We start from the raw sequence: 14995 nt of genomic DNA on the forward strand, positions 1-14995 counted from the left end.
ACGACACGTGGAGGAAACATACACTAATGAGGGTCGGATGCCACTCCCGTCCATCCGGAGACTGTTGATGGCAGGTACCAAGCCTTCACATACGCACCTCCTACATGTGTCGAAAGCCCGCAAATGCATGATGCGCATACACCGTATGTCAAAAGGTCAACCTCTCTACTACCCGCTGCTCCCATTAGTAGGATTCCTGCTACGGGAGAACTATTATACCTCAGAAGCCCTCCGGATATGGACGGAACGCGAGGGAACTGAGATGGACTCCCTGTTTGAATATGGGCAGCTGAAAACATATGTCCAAATGATGGACAACTATCATATCCCTCCGGGACAATTCCTGGTACATAGGCGACTAATAGACAGCGCCCGCCAATGTTGGGACCTCATGGAGGGAGAACTGCCGACACACCCGGTATTACATACAATCTTACGTTTGGGGGTGGGCAGACACTTGGTCACGTGGCATTACAAGGCGATAAGGGAACTGATCACAACCCCTTTGCAAGCCCTGCGTAAAAAATGGGAAGAGTTATTAATGACAAAGAATGGGAAAAGGCTCTAGAATACCAGAAAAAGGTTTCAAGAAATGCACGCTTCAAAAACATTCAATTCAACATTTTACAACGCGCATACTTAACACTGCATCGACTTCACCAATTTTACCCATATACACATTTCACCTGCCCCACTTGCCAAACACCCGAGGTGAACCTCAAACACGTGTTCCGAGACTGTCCCATAATTCAATCCTTTTGGGGTAGCGTCCATCAGGTGCTGGGGGCGACGGTCCACCTCACGAATGTTGACACATGGGAGGTATGTGCCCTGGGGGTCTTCCGCAGGCGGAAGACAGAAAAGGTGCAGTGCAGGTTTGCGTCAGTCTTGCTCCTGGCGAAACGGTTCATAGCCATGCATTGGAGGGCACACGCAGGACCCCCGGAAGAAGCCTGTATAGGTGCCGTTTAAAAATGGGGGGCAGCGGAAGAAGAAACACTAAGAGATGAGGAAGTGAAGGGGATTTGCAAACATTCCATCTCCATGGAATGGGCACAATTCATGTTCCAATTCACACAAGAAACAATGCTAGACGGCTCCCCTGGAGCTGCACGATCTCAATCTCAAACCCCACCCCTGTCCCCGATAGCGAAAGAAAATGCCAGCATGCTATAACCATGGGAGATGAAGGGCCGACCGTATACTAGAATTTCACCAGACTGGAACCCTGACCCGTGGTGAAAGAGGTAGCTTCCTTAGGACGTCACACTCCCTGATCTACTGATGCCACAGATACTTTATAAACAAAATGCAACCAACCACATGATAGATGATTACCACAATACAGAGTGTAGGTCCCCCGACTCCCTTCCATTCACCTCTCCCTTTAGTTAACTGTACTACGTTTACCCCCTGACACCTCAAGCATTGGTTCATAAGTATTGGGAACACAAGCAGGGGCATTTACTGCAGAGGTGTACAGGGATAGAGTGGGGGACTAATTCTCCTTTCGCGCCCTCGTGGAAACCCACACATACAGGCACTAGGTATTGCTCATCCTATTATCACACATACTAGTCCACTGGAGATGTAATAACCATGTAATTATGTTGTCTCCTGCTAGAGCTATATGTTGTAAGATAGAATGGGTGTTCAGCAGTACATTGATATAGACTGGCAGCCTGTTTACTCCTGTCATCATGTACTAATGCAAATGTATAACAATGTACCATGAAAAGAAAAACTCCCAAAAAAAGAAAACTAAACCAAAAAAAAGGTAACACTTCAGGAAGTATATAACAAATGTAGCTCCATTATACTCTTCCTGACAGTACTTTCCAATTTACACTGAAGCAGCTGAAGTTCCAACTCCTGTCTTTACTTTTCTGTTTGTTAAGTTATCTTTGCCACATTCCTAGGGATGGTTCAAGCATTTGTTGGAAAATTGCAGCATTTATTATAGAGATTTCATTACAACCAGTAATATACCTGCAATATCTCTGCTGCCAATACGTGTCTGCTTTTTGCCTTTTTCTACATTACCAGGGTATCTGACTTGATGTCTTCCGTTTGATGCCACTATGCTTCTCAGTCGGTGGATGGAGCATTGGCAGAGTGGGGCAAGATGTCCATTGCTTTCAGGTGAGTGCAGCATTTACACCGTTGGGAATTTCTTAAAATCAGCTTTATCTTACTCCCTGTTCATCACCTTCCATCTCCCTTATGTCTGCATACTCCCTCAGCAGGGTTCACTCACAGCTAAAGCAGCGGAGTAACTCGATGAACACAGCAGACATCAGGTAATGATTTGATAGAAAATCGCCATGGTTGGCAGTAGAAGGATCAAAAGAAGCTCGCCCGGGACATAAACACGGAGGAAGGCGAACATGTAGGTACATACTTCATTTTGAGTCTTTTTCAGGCTTTTACTGTGCTGGGGATAGGTGTGCACTGTATCTTAATCCTGCGGCTCTTAAAGGCACTTGCTGCAAGGATGTTACCACTTTAACCCTTTACAAGAGGGGAGCAGAGCCTTCCAAAGCACAACACCTGAAGGCTGCCTACCCTGAGGGGAAGGTGAGGGTCCCGGTGTCAGACAATATCATCAAGAGACATAAAAAAATCCTAAGAAACACAGTGGCAGAGAGGCAAAATCGTCAGCCCAGATGGAGAAGAGCTGGGTCCTCCACTGTTTCCGGAAAAGTAAATGATATTGAATCTTTCTAAGGTTAGGAGGCATCGAATTCCATCGGGTCGGAGCTAAGACCTGGAAGGAGAAACCACCCGTTCTGGCTCTGCTGTAACGAAGGATTTGGGCCAGGTTTAGATTGGTGGAGCGTAGTGTTCTGGAGGGCATGTAAAATTGCATCCAGGCAGCTAGGCTGGGTACTCCTTGGATCTCTGTTTTTTAGTTACGTTTTAAACCGTTGTCCTGCATCCATTTGGTCAACACTGATACACAGCTTTTAGATTCGACAAAAAAGCCAGTCGACTCTGCCAACAGGGAAATAATTAGCTGAGTGTCATCAGCATACGACACTAGTGAGATATTCCAAAATATTTCACTACCTTTGCCAGAAGTAGTACTGAGCTCCGAACCCGGAATGATGCCAGGAGCCAGTCCTCTTTTTGATAAGGCGAAAGGGGGGGTATAACTTTAAAAGACCACTCCTTTAAAAAGAAGGTAAATCAGGCCACACCTTTGCCCTGAACCCCCAGGTCAGCGAGGCGAGTTAATATTATTGCATGTGAGACAGTGTCGAAGGCCGCACTTAAATCTAGGCATATCAGAGCCTGGGATTTGCCAGCATCTGCAGTACTGCAAAGGGATTCAGTAACTGTTAAAAGAGCAATTTCGTTGTTGAATGATCTAAATCCATTTAGCGAACTATCTAATATTTTATACTGTTCAAATATTTTGGTTAGGAGATTGTTTACATGTTTCTCCCTATCATTGGACAGAAACGACAGAAGAGAAGTGTGTTGATGGTTTTCTGGCTGAGTGGCATTTAGCGAAGGCTTTTTTAGAGACGGATAACCTTGGCATGTTTTCATGATATTGGTACTTCTTCAGTGCATCATAGGAACAGGGCAGACTAAACTACCAAGCCAATTCTTCACCGGAAAGGAGACAAGTTACCGGGGACCGGTTTCTGGCATTTCAGCCGTCGTCGGCCCGGCTTGCTTGAATCCTGATGGTGCAGTGAGAAAGGGACTCATGTCTGAGTATACCCTGCCACACCTAAAGTGGCCAAAAACGATTCACAAAAGGGGGTGGTGATGAACAGAGTGTCTGAATTAAGCAGACCACTCTTACCCAGTCCAAAGATCAGGGCTTGATCCATCACCGTTATTTAGCTCACTGCACCATCCCAGCTCAGAACCTGGCTATATGCAAATCAGTCAGTCCCTGGCCCAGTGCATCATGGGAACAGGGCAGACTAAACTACCAAGCCAATTCTTCACCAGAAAGGAGACAAGCTACCGGGGACCGGTTTCTGGCATTTCAGCCGTCGTCGGCCCGGCTTGCTTGAATCCTGGTGGTGCAGTGAGCAAGGGCCTCATGTCTGAGTATACCCTGCCACACCTATAGTGGCCAAAAGCGATTCAGAAAAGGGGGTGGTGATGAACAGAGTGTCTGTATTAAGCAGACCACTCTCACCCAGTCCAAAGATCAGGGCTTGATTCATCACCGTTATTTATCTCACTGCACCATCCTAGCTCAGAACCTGGCTATATGCAAATCAGTCTGTCCCTGGCCCAGTGTATCATGGGAACAGGGCAGACTAAACTACCAAGCCAATTCTTCACCAGAAAGGAGACAAGCTACCGGGGACCGGTTTCTGGCATTTCAGCCTTCTTCGGCCCGGCTTGCTTGAATCCTGATGGTGCAGTGAGAAAGGGACTCATGTCTGAGTATACCCTGTCACACCTATAGTGGCCAAAAACGATTCAGTGCTCAGCAAGAGTTTGGCTAATTCTAGAAATATGGGTGTGACGCTCTCCTGAAATTTTAAAATATAAGCAGGTTTAAATGGGTCATCGGGAGATCCAGATTTCACTTGACGCATTAAGGTGGAAATAGAATCTGTGTCAAGTAGAGCCAATTGGTCCAAGGGAACCCATTGTGAGTAGTAGGTCCCTGTGTCAAGAGAGACAGGGTTGACTGTTTTCTCACCCCTGCTAAAGTAAAGATAAAGATAACTGACCGATCTTGCTGTAGTGGCTGTTAGAAGCATCCGGTTATCCAGGAGTGGAGGTGGGTTTAATCAGGTTGTTCACAATAGAGAAGATTTCCTTTGAAAGCTTGCTGCTGTTTTTGATGTGTCTGCAAATAATTCAGCACAGGCTGTTTTAATAAGTTTCTAGTAGCATTTAATCGCTCTCAAGCATTGCATTCATGCTGCAGCATCATAGGATTAAGCGCAATCTAGTTCTTTGAATTGTTTCTTTTATGAGCAATGCCTCATTGAACCAAGGAACTGGAGGACCATCTCCTACTTTAATAGAGCTTGGCAGGAACAAAATGATCCAAGGCAGAATTGAGCCGTTCACAATAGAGAACATTTCCTTTGAAAGCTTGCTGCTGTTTTTGATGTGTCTGCAAATAATTCAACACAGGCTGTTTTAATAAGTTTCTAGTAGCATTTAATCGCTCTCAAGCATTGCATTCATGCTGCAGCATCATAGGATTTGTGCCAAGCACAATCTAGTTATTTGAATTGTTTATTTTATGAGCAATGCCTCATTGAACCAAGGAACTGGAGGACCGTCTTCTACTTTTATAGAGCTTGGCAGGAATAAAATGATCCAAGGCAGAATTGAGCCATGCTTTGGAGGAAGTCTCCGCCCGTTCTACATTAGAGTCTAATAGAGGCACACTCCTTTCGATAAACCTTGAAAAGGCAGATGGGTCGAGGTGCGCTGATGTCATTGGAGGTTTCCCCTTATGGCTTCCAGCGCGTCGGGGGAACAAAGAGATAAGTTTTTCCTCTGGGGAGGGGGAATTTTAGCAAAAGAGGCACCGGGGAAAGGAAAGGGTTTTCCTTTCCCCTGATGCCTCTTTTGTGCATTCCTGCTGCACCATCGTGCAGCAGGAATGCCCACTAGACCCCAGGGATTTTTTTTTAAAGGGACAAGTCTTTACTGTTTGGGGGAGCGGCCTTTAGGCAAGGGTCGCTCCCCTTTTTGGGGTAATGTTGTATGGCTTTTTCGCCATGTGTTTTAAATAAATGGCCCACTGGACCACCAGGGAATATTTGTGGGGAGTGGGCCCTTGGGCAAGGGGCACTCCCCTTTGGGGGCATTTGTTGCGGCTGTGTCTGCCCCCAAGGGGGGGCAGATTTTTTTTTTTTAATTGGGCCCACTAGACCACCAGGGATTTGTTTGTGGGGAGTGGTCCCTTGGGCAAGGGTTGCTCCCCTTTGGGGAGCATTAATTTGCCAGTTTCTGCCCCGGGCAGATCGGCTGATTTTATTTTTTGTATGGCCACTAGACCACCAGGGATTTATTTGTGGGGAGTGGCCCCTTGGGCAAGGGTCGCTCCCCTTTGGGGGCATTGTTTATAGATGCCTGCCCTCCATGGGGGGGGGGGGGGGGGGGGGGGGCAGATCTCACCATTTTTTTAATATAGTGCCCACCTGACCACCAGGGATTTATTTGTGGAGAGTGACCCCTTGGGCAAGGGTCACTCTCCTTTGGGGGAAATGTTTGTGGCTGTGTCTGGTGGGCAGATCTCACCATTTTTTTTAAAACTGGGCCCATTAGACCACAAGGGATTTGTTTGTGGGGAGAGGCATCCTGGGCAAGGGTTGGTCCCCTTTGGGGAGCATTTATTTGGCCGTTTCTGCCACCCTGAGGGGCAGATAGGCTGATTTGTTTTTTTGTAGGGCCTCCAGGGTTTTTTTTTATGTCAGGGAGCGGCCCCTTGAACAAGGGTCACTCCACTTTATGGGAGGATGATTGTGGCCATTTCTGCCCCCCTTGGGTGGCAGAATAGCAGTATGTTTTTAGGTCCAGCTGCCCCCATGGGGGGGCAGAAGCCACTAGACACCAGTGTTTTTTTAATGTTTGTGCTGGTGAGTGGCCTCAAGGGCAAGGATTGCTCCCCTTTTACGGGGGTGAATAATTTATTTATACTCTTAAGCCCCCCTACCCCTTAGCTTGGCTAGTGGATTGTGTGTGGACTGGTGCATAATTTGCATATGTGATTGTAATGTTTTTTTCTCCTTTTTATTGTAGTGCTAAGCTAGGGATTCCTGTTTGTGGTTTCGGCAGTGGTTGTTCTGCAGTTTTGCGTAGTTGCATGTTTTGGGTAAGAATTTTTTTTTGTCGGATTTACTCCAAATGAGTATTATTTTTTTATTTTTTATTTTTACATTATTTTTATTTTTTTATTGCATTTAAATTCGCATTCATATGAACAATAAACATCTCCATCAGACGTTAGGTTGTACATATCACCTATTACGCAGGGCTCGACAAATCTGAAAAATTGTACTTGTCCTGCAGGTCTAGTAACTTGGAAAATCCCCTCAACCCAACTGCAACCTACTTGACCTCTGTCTCTGAAATGGGAGCAAAAGTGACAAGTTAACAAGATTTAAAGGCATCTTTATTGCTTAGTCCATTTGTGAGCAATAAAAATGCCTTTAAATCTTGTTATATTGTCACTTTTGCTCCGTTTTCAAAGGCAGAGGACAAAAGTTAGTTTGTTTCCTACTCGCCAGAAAGGGCGAGTAGGACCTAAAAATAGCTCGACCTCATCCATTCTCCCTCGCAAATGCGAGCGGGCCAGTGGATTTGTCGAGCCCTGTTACGGCATACACAACAGACGTATCACAACTTAGAAATGTTATAATACAGAAATTGACGTTACTCTCATATCTCCCCTCCCACGCCAACTTCCTTTAGTCATATTTACAATCCATCCCATGCGGCCCTTTCTATATTTACGGGCTTGCTTCAGGAGTTGAGTCAGTTTGTGAGGCCCACAGATATTCCCTCGGAATTCATTCCACTGTCCCCATATTCTAGACCATTTTCTATGGGAGTAAACCGCCCTTTCAGACACCATTGTGACATCCATGTCTCTTTCCCATTGCTGGTGCGTAGGTACCACCCCAGAGCCCTAGTTCCTGGCTATATTCCATTTTGCGATCGTTATCCCCAGCGTGGCCCAGTTCTGTAGTGCCAAAGTTAAATCCGTAGGTTGCCAGACATTTAGGAGGCACCCTCTGGGATCTAGCGGGGCCACTGCCCCCCCTACCTCCGAGATTTCCTTCATCACCTGTTCCCAGTAGGATTGTATATGTGGACATTCCCATATTATATGATAAAATGTTTCAGTATGTCCACACCCTTTGAGGCATAGTGGATCAGGTGCGTGTCCAAGTTTGTGTAATGTAGTGCGTGGATAATATACCCTGTGTAGCACTTTAAGTTGTATGAGTTTTAACTTAGATGGAATCGCTGCCTCTGGGGCCGACGCTAGCGCGTCCACCAAGTCGGAATCCTCAATGTCTTCTAATTCTCCCTGCCACCTCTCCCTTAGCGCTGTCAAGGGGTCTGGTTGATTATTAACCAGTTTACGGTAGGTCAGGGAGATGGTCTTTTTGTCCATATAGTCTGTGAGGAGTCTATCTTCTAAAGGCGACTTATCTGATAGTTGGGCATCTGAGGGGATAGTGCTCTTGAGCGCGTGTCTAATTTGGACATATCAATAGAATTCCGAACCCCGCCATTCCGTATTTTTCCCGCAGTGTTGCAAAGGGAAGTACCTCCCCCTTTACACACAGATCTCATATTGTAGTGATACCAATGAGGTCTCATTGCTTAAATCCCGTAGTGTTAGTCAAGGTGCCCAAACGTCAGGTCTCCCAGAGGGGGGTGGCCTGTGTTAGTACCCCCTCCCAACCCAGTGCCTTTTGCGATGTGTGCCATATTTTGATTGTGTGTGCAGTCGGTCCTGTCAGTGTGTTTCATCTCTTATTGGTGTAGAGGGCTTTCATTAGATGATCTGCGGGTAGTAGGCACCTATCCATTCCGAATGCCGGTTCATCCTGCGGGACGTGCAGCCATTGGTTTATCACCACTAGTTGTGAGGCCCAATAGTAGGATTTAACATTTGGTAATGCTATTCCCCCATCGTACCAGCTACGTACTAATTTGTGTTGTGCTATGCAGGCCGGTTTTCTATCCCACAGCAGTGTGGAGACCTCTGCTTCGATTGCTTTAAAGTATGAGGGGGGGACTAGAAATGGGGTATTCTGAAGGGCGTAGAGGAACCTAGCCAGCGCTAGCATTTTGAAGAGTGCTGCCCTCCCCAGTAAGGTCAACGGAAGAGATCCCCAATGTTTGACATCCACCCTGAATTTTGCCAGTGGCCTCATTAGGTTTTCCTCTATAAAGATTGTTTCCCGCGGTGAAGCATATATTCCTAAATATTTGAATTCTCTGGTCGTGATTTGTAACTGACATCCTTGTGGGAGCAGGGGAGTGGGGCCATGCAGCACGTAGAGGAGTGATTTTGTCCAGTTGATAGTATACCCGGACACTTTCCCGTATGCTGTACAAATACCATTGTGGCGTCTAATGAGCCGCATCTTCTTGGACCTCTGGTGTCTGAGCCAGTACTCCATGCAAGCGTCTTAAATTAAGAGAGGTATTACGTCTCGGCATGAATCCTGACTGATCAGGTTGAATCAACTTCTTTAGGTGTGGATGCAGTCGGAATGCCAATGCTTTGGCCAGTATCTTGGCTTCCGTGTTTATTAGGGATATTGGGCGGCAGGAGGAGCTAGTTATTGCAGGTTTACCTGGTTTGTATATCGCCTCAATCGTGGCCAGTCTTTGGGCAAGATCCCCTGCTCTCGGCTCTCAATATACATATTAAGTAGATGGGGTGCAACCGCACTTTTTTGTATAGTTCTACCGGCAAACCATTAAGCCCCATTGCTTTCCCGGTGTGAAGCGCTGCCAGCGCCACCCCTAATTCCTCGGCCGTAAAGCCTGCTTCTAGATCCTGCATGGCCTCTAGTGGTAGGGTAGGCATTTTTATATCATGAAGGAACTGTACATTTTCTTCCACTGTGGCTGTAGCGTGTGGTGTATTAATCTGTTCATAATATGTTGCCAGCCCCTCCACTATGAGCTGGAGATCTGTTGTTATAGTGCTGTCTTCTAACGTCCATCTGCTCGCCTTCTCCCCCCTTTCCAACCATGCAAGCATTCTCCCAGTCTTATCTCCCAATTCATAAGCCTATGTAGGGTATCAGAGGGTCTAGTTTTTGCAATTTTCCACGCAAAGGCCCTAAACTCTTGGGTTGTTAACGTCACGGTTTGTGTTGTGGTAAGGTTAGGATTTGCGGCATGTGCCACCTCAGCCTTCTGTACTTCTTCTAAGGTGTCTAGGTTCTTCCTGTGTTCTCGTTTGTGTTTGGTAATGACCGATATGGCTTGACCCCTAATTACTGCCTTGTACGGCTCCCATAAAATGCTGGGTGATTCTACTGACTGTGTGTTCTCTGTAAAGTATTGTTCAGTGGATTTCACAAGGGCCTTGGTAATTTTAGGGTTCTTTATGTAGCCCGAGTAGAGTGGGAAAAGTCTTTTCCTGCCGGGGATTTGTGCGGTGTATGTGAATTGTACTGGGGAGTGGTCCGAGATGCCTCTTGGTAAGTGTACCACCCAAATGAGTATCATGGTCATGCATGAATGAATTTTTTTGTAAGTGGTGTCATAATGGCAGCATATTTAGTTAGTGTTTTGAGCATTAAATTCTTTGCGATGTGTTTTGCATTGTCTTCTGTGTAATTTTCTTTTCTCTTTCTTTTTTAGTGGGATATTGTTGATCCATACTGTGTCTGTGCAGAGTAGGTGGTGGTGAGTCTAGCTGCTTCTGGCAAGTGAGTGGTATTGTTTTGGAGTATATAGGTCATTCTGATAAAGACACATTATGTTTATTACTTATTTTACAAAGTGTTTGTTGTTGTTGACTTGTTTGACAAGTTACCTTTATTAGTAAGCATTATGGCTAGCCATACAATGACTGCTCAGCAGGTGGTTGGTATGCTTCTTGAATCTTCCTCTGAGCAGGATTATGAGACTGACAGTGCATCTAAGGGAGAGGAGGGAGGGGAAGATTCAGGCAGTGGGTTTTCACGCCACATGGAATGATCGGATGATGAAGGTACTCTCAGTGCAGATGAAGGTGCTCTCAGTGCGGATGAAGGTACTCTCAGTGCAGATGAAGCTACTCTCAGTGCGGATGAAGCTACTCCCGGTGCGGATGAAGCACCTATTTTAGAGGAGGATACTGCTGTGCCGACGGTGCAAGAGGCATCTGGATTGCAGCCTGAGGCTACTAGGCTTCCTACTGGAAGTGTTGGACTCTGGGTTGATCCAAACATGGTGCAGCCGTTGTTGCCTGCCTTTAGTGGTGATGCAGGGTGTAGAGTGGATTGTGAACAATTTTTGCCTATGCAGTTTTTTCAGTTGTTTATAAATGATGTATTTTTTGGGTGAGATTGTTGAGCAGGCTAATTTGTATGCTGAACAGTTTTTGAGGGAGAACAGTGACAAACTGAGGCTCCACTCAGTGGACTACCCGGTGGACTCCCACAAATCTGGAACAGATGAAGAGGTTTTTGGGTTTGACTTTATTGATGGGTTTGACAAGGAAGCCGTCCATGGCTTCATATTGGTCAACCAGTCCCTTGATGGCAATGGCCATATTTCCTGCAGTTATGACTTGTGATCAGTATTTACTTTTGCTTCAGATGCCGCATTTGGTTGATAGTGCTTTGGCGTTGCCACCTGATCACCATGACTGTGGCCGTCTTTTTAAGATTCGGCCTGTTCATGTTCATTTTGTAGATAGACGTTCAGTGATCTATACTCAAGGGAAAGAAATATCTATTGATGAGCCTTTGGTCCTGTTCAAGGGAGGTTTGGTTTTTAGGCAGTACATTCCTAGCAAGAGGGCACGCTATGGAATTAAGCTGCATATGTTGTCTGAGAGTAGGATAGGATATGTTTTTAATTTCCGTGTGTACACTGGTAGGGATTCCACTATTGAGCCCCCTGGATGTCTGTCCACTTTTGGAGTTTCAGAGAAAATTGCGTGGGATCTCGCTAGAGGAATGTTTAACAGAGGCCACCATTTGTACCTTGATAACTTCTACACTGCTGTGCAATAGTTTAAGGAATTGTTCAATGTGGACACTTTTGCTTGTGGCACAATCCGCTCTAACCGCAAAGGTTACCCAAAAGAGCTTGTTTGCAAAAAACTTCAGAGGGGACAGTGCTGTGTCTTGCGTAGTGATGAACTACTAGCTGTGAAATTTGTGGACAGGAGGGATGTGTACATGCTGACTACCATCCATGATGAGAGTACTTCACCTGTGCCTCTTTAGAGTCAGATTGCTCAAGTGTTCAAACCTGTGGGCATTCTAGACTACAATAAGCAAATGGGTGGTGTTGATAGAGTAGATCAGAGGTTGGAACCTTACACTGCTATTCGTAAGGCTTACGTTTAGTATAAGAAGTTGGCCATTTCAATGCATTTGTTATGTTCAACGAGTGTTCTCCTGCGACGTTTGTACTGTTTCAGCAGTCTGTGATAGCTAGCCTTGTTGTTGTGGAACAGGCAAGTATTCCTAGAGTTGGAGTGGTGGAGGATGTGGCTCGATTGAAAGATCGCCACTTTCCTGATCATATTCCTCCCACACCCTCAAAAGACTTTCCCACTAGGAGATGTAGAGTCTGGTATTGAAGAGGTACGCGGAAGGAGACTCGTATGTACTGCCCCAAGTGTCCTTCTAACCCTGGGCTGTGTGTGCCTGCTTGTTTTAGAACGTACTACACGCAAAATATTTATTGGGAGCATCCATGAGTGGTAAAGTGAACTGCCTGGTCTGTATTGTTTAAAAATGTTTGTTCTGTTTCAAGGCTGGCATTTGTGCAATGTATTTAGTTTCAGATTTTGTGTTAGTAGATTTGTATCTATTTGCAATGGGTTTTTTTTCTTCATTTTTGTATAAAAAAATCCTAAATGTGATGGCGGTGTCTGTAGGCTGGCGCTTGGCTGATGGTGTGCGTTGACTGGCGCTTGTTTGGCTGTGTGCGTGGACTGGCGCTTGGCTGGCGGTGTGCGTGGTCTGGTGCTTGGCTGGTGGTGTGCGTGGATTGGCGCTTGGCTGGTGGTGTGCGTGGATTGGCGCTTGGCTGACGTGCGTGGATTGGCGCTTTGCTGGTGTTGTGTGTTGACTGGCGCTTGTTTGGCGTTGTGCTTGGACTGGCGATTGGCTGGCGATGTGCGTGGACTGGCGCTTGGCTGGCGGTGTGCGTGGGCTGGCGCTTGGCTGGCGGTGTGCGTGGACTGGCACTCGCCTGGCGGTGTGCAAGTAGTGACTTGCTGCTGGTCACTACACACACTGCTAGCCGAGCGCCACTCCATGCAATCCATCAGCTTGTGTGGTTTCTGTGTCAGAATGTGGGCGTGTGAAAGTGATGGGCCTTTGGATGGCGCTGTCTGCTGGTGTGAGTGTTGTAATGTGATGGGCCCCAGGCTGGCGATGTGAAGGGTTTTTTATGTGTCACACGTATGAAAGGTGTATGAATGGCCTGTAAAGAGGTAGATGCCTTGTCGTGGCTTTACAGCTGTGAGTCAATGGTTCAGTTTCTCATCCTCTCAATTATTAACAGTGCATTTCATTTTTGTGAAATCTCTTGTTAATACAATTGTATATACTGAACCATCACTCACCCTCGTGCCAAATCCAACTAGCAGGTGTGTGTCCTTGAGGATTAGATGGCTGTGCAGTAATAAATGTCTTTCTCAAGCAGGGTGTACCTTGTCCCTTTTTGTGAATGTTGTATGGTGTTGGTTTTGTGCCTGGTGGTAAGAATGGTCTTGTGTGTATCACGTATGAAAGGTGTGTGAATGGCCTGTAAAGCGGTTGGGGCCTTGACGTGGCTTTACAGGTCACGAGCCGCAAGTCACTGGTTCAGTTTTTTGTCCTTTCAATTATTGACAGTGCATTTCATTTTTTTGAAATCTCTTGTTAATAAAATTGTATATACTGAACCATCACTCGCCCTCGTGCCAAATCCAACCAGTATGTGTGTGTGCTTGAGGAAAAGATGCCTGTGCAGTAATCTTTGTCTTTATAGTCTCTATGCCAAGGTGTACGTTCCATCTAAGAATAACCTACCTACTTTAGGTATTGTCATCAAATTTTCATTCCAATATTGTCCCAAAATTTTCACGCTGCAAAAATAAACAACAAATTATCCCAAAACGACCTGGTTTTGCAAGGGGGGTCACATGGGTTTTTGGCCCCGTATTCGGCGGCCATCAAGGAAAATCTACCAAACCTGCACATTACTTAAAACTAGACACCCGGGGCATTGCAGGGAGGTATGACTTGCGTGGATCCCCCAATGTTTCCTTACCCAGAATCCCCTGCAAACCTCAAATTTAGCTGAAAAAAATACTTTTTTCTACACATTTTTGTGTGGGAAAGTTGTGGCATCACCGGGCTGACACAAATTTCCTACCATCCAGCGTTCCCCCGGGGTCTTCCGATAAAACGGTGCCTCACTCGTGTGGGAGGACCAGGTACCTGCGACAGGCAAGGGCCCAAAAGTTACTGAAGTAACATCAAAATTACCTATCTCAAAACGACCTGGTTTTGCAAGGGGGGTCACCTGGGTTTTTGGCCCAGTGCTCGTGGGGCCGTCTAGGAAAACCTACCAAACCCACACATTACTGAAAACTAGACACCCAGGGGATTCCAGGGAGGTATGGCTTGCGTGGATCCCCCAACATTTCCTTAGCCAGAATCCCCTGCAAACCTCAAATTTAGCTGGAAAAAACCGGTGCCTCACTTGTGTGGGAGGCCCGAGTACCTGCGTCAGGCAAGGGCCCAAATCGTACTGAGGCGACATCAAAATTGCCTATCTCAAAAGAACTGGTTTTGCAAGGGGGGTCACCTGGGTTTTTGGCCCAGTGCTCGTGGGGCCATCTAGGAAAATCTACCAAACCCGTACATTACTGAAAACTAGACACCCAGAAAATTCCAGGGGGGTATGGTTTGCGTGGATCCTCCAACGTTTCCTTACCCAGAATCCCCTGCAAACCTCAAATTTAGCTGAAAAAAACTTTTTTTCACAAATTTTGGGTGGGAAAGTTGTGGCATCACCGGGCTGACACAAATTTCAAACCACCCAGCGTTACCCCGGGTCTCCCGATAAAAACGGTGCCTCATTCGTGTGGGAGGCCCAAGTACCTGAGACAGGCAAGGACCTAAAACATACTGAGGCGACATCAAAATTGCCTATCTCAAAAGAACTGGTTTTGCTAGGGGGGGTCACATGGGTTTTTTAATTAGAAGAAGTTACAGGTGGAAACGTTGAAACAAAAAGCTGTTTTTTTCAACTAATTTTCAATTTTTCCTATATTTAACTGTTAGTTTCTATAGAGAAACCTTAA

General features: G+C 46.1%; 1 protein-coding gene across 2 annotated transcripts in view; it reads right to left on the minus strand.

Moving 5' to 3' along the window:
* The window catches only part of LOC147663882 (uncharacterized), a 55930-nt gene that overhangs the window by 4925 nt on the left and 36010 nt on the right, over positions 1-14995 (minus strand). The window lies entirely within an intron of this gene.

The sequence above is a fragment of the Lissotriton vulgaris genome, unplaced genomic scaffold (genome assembly GCF_964263255.1).
Source record: "Lissotriton vulgaris unplaced genomic scaffold, aLisVul1.2 SCAFFOLD_1227, whole genome shotgun sequence".
NCBI lineage: Eukaryota > Metazoa > Chordata > Amphibia > Caudata > Salamandridae > Lissotriton > Lissotriton vulgaris.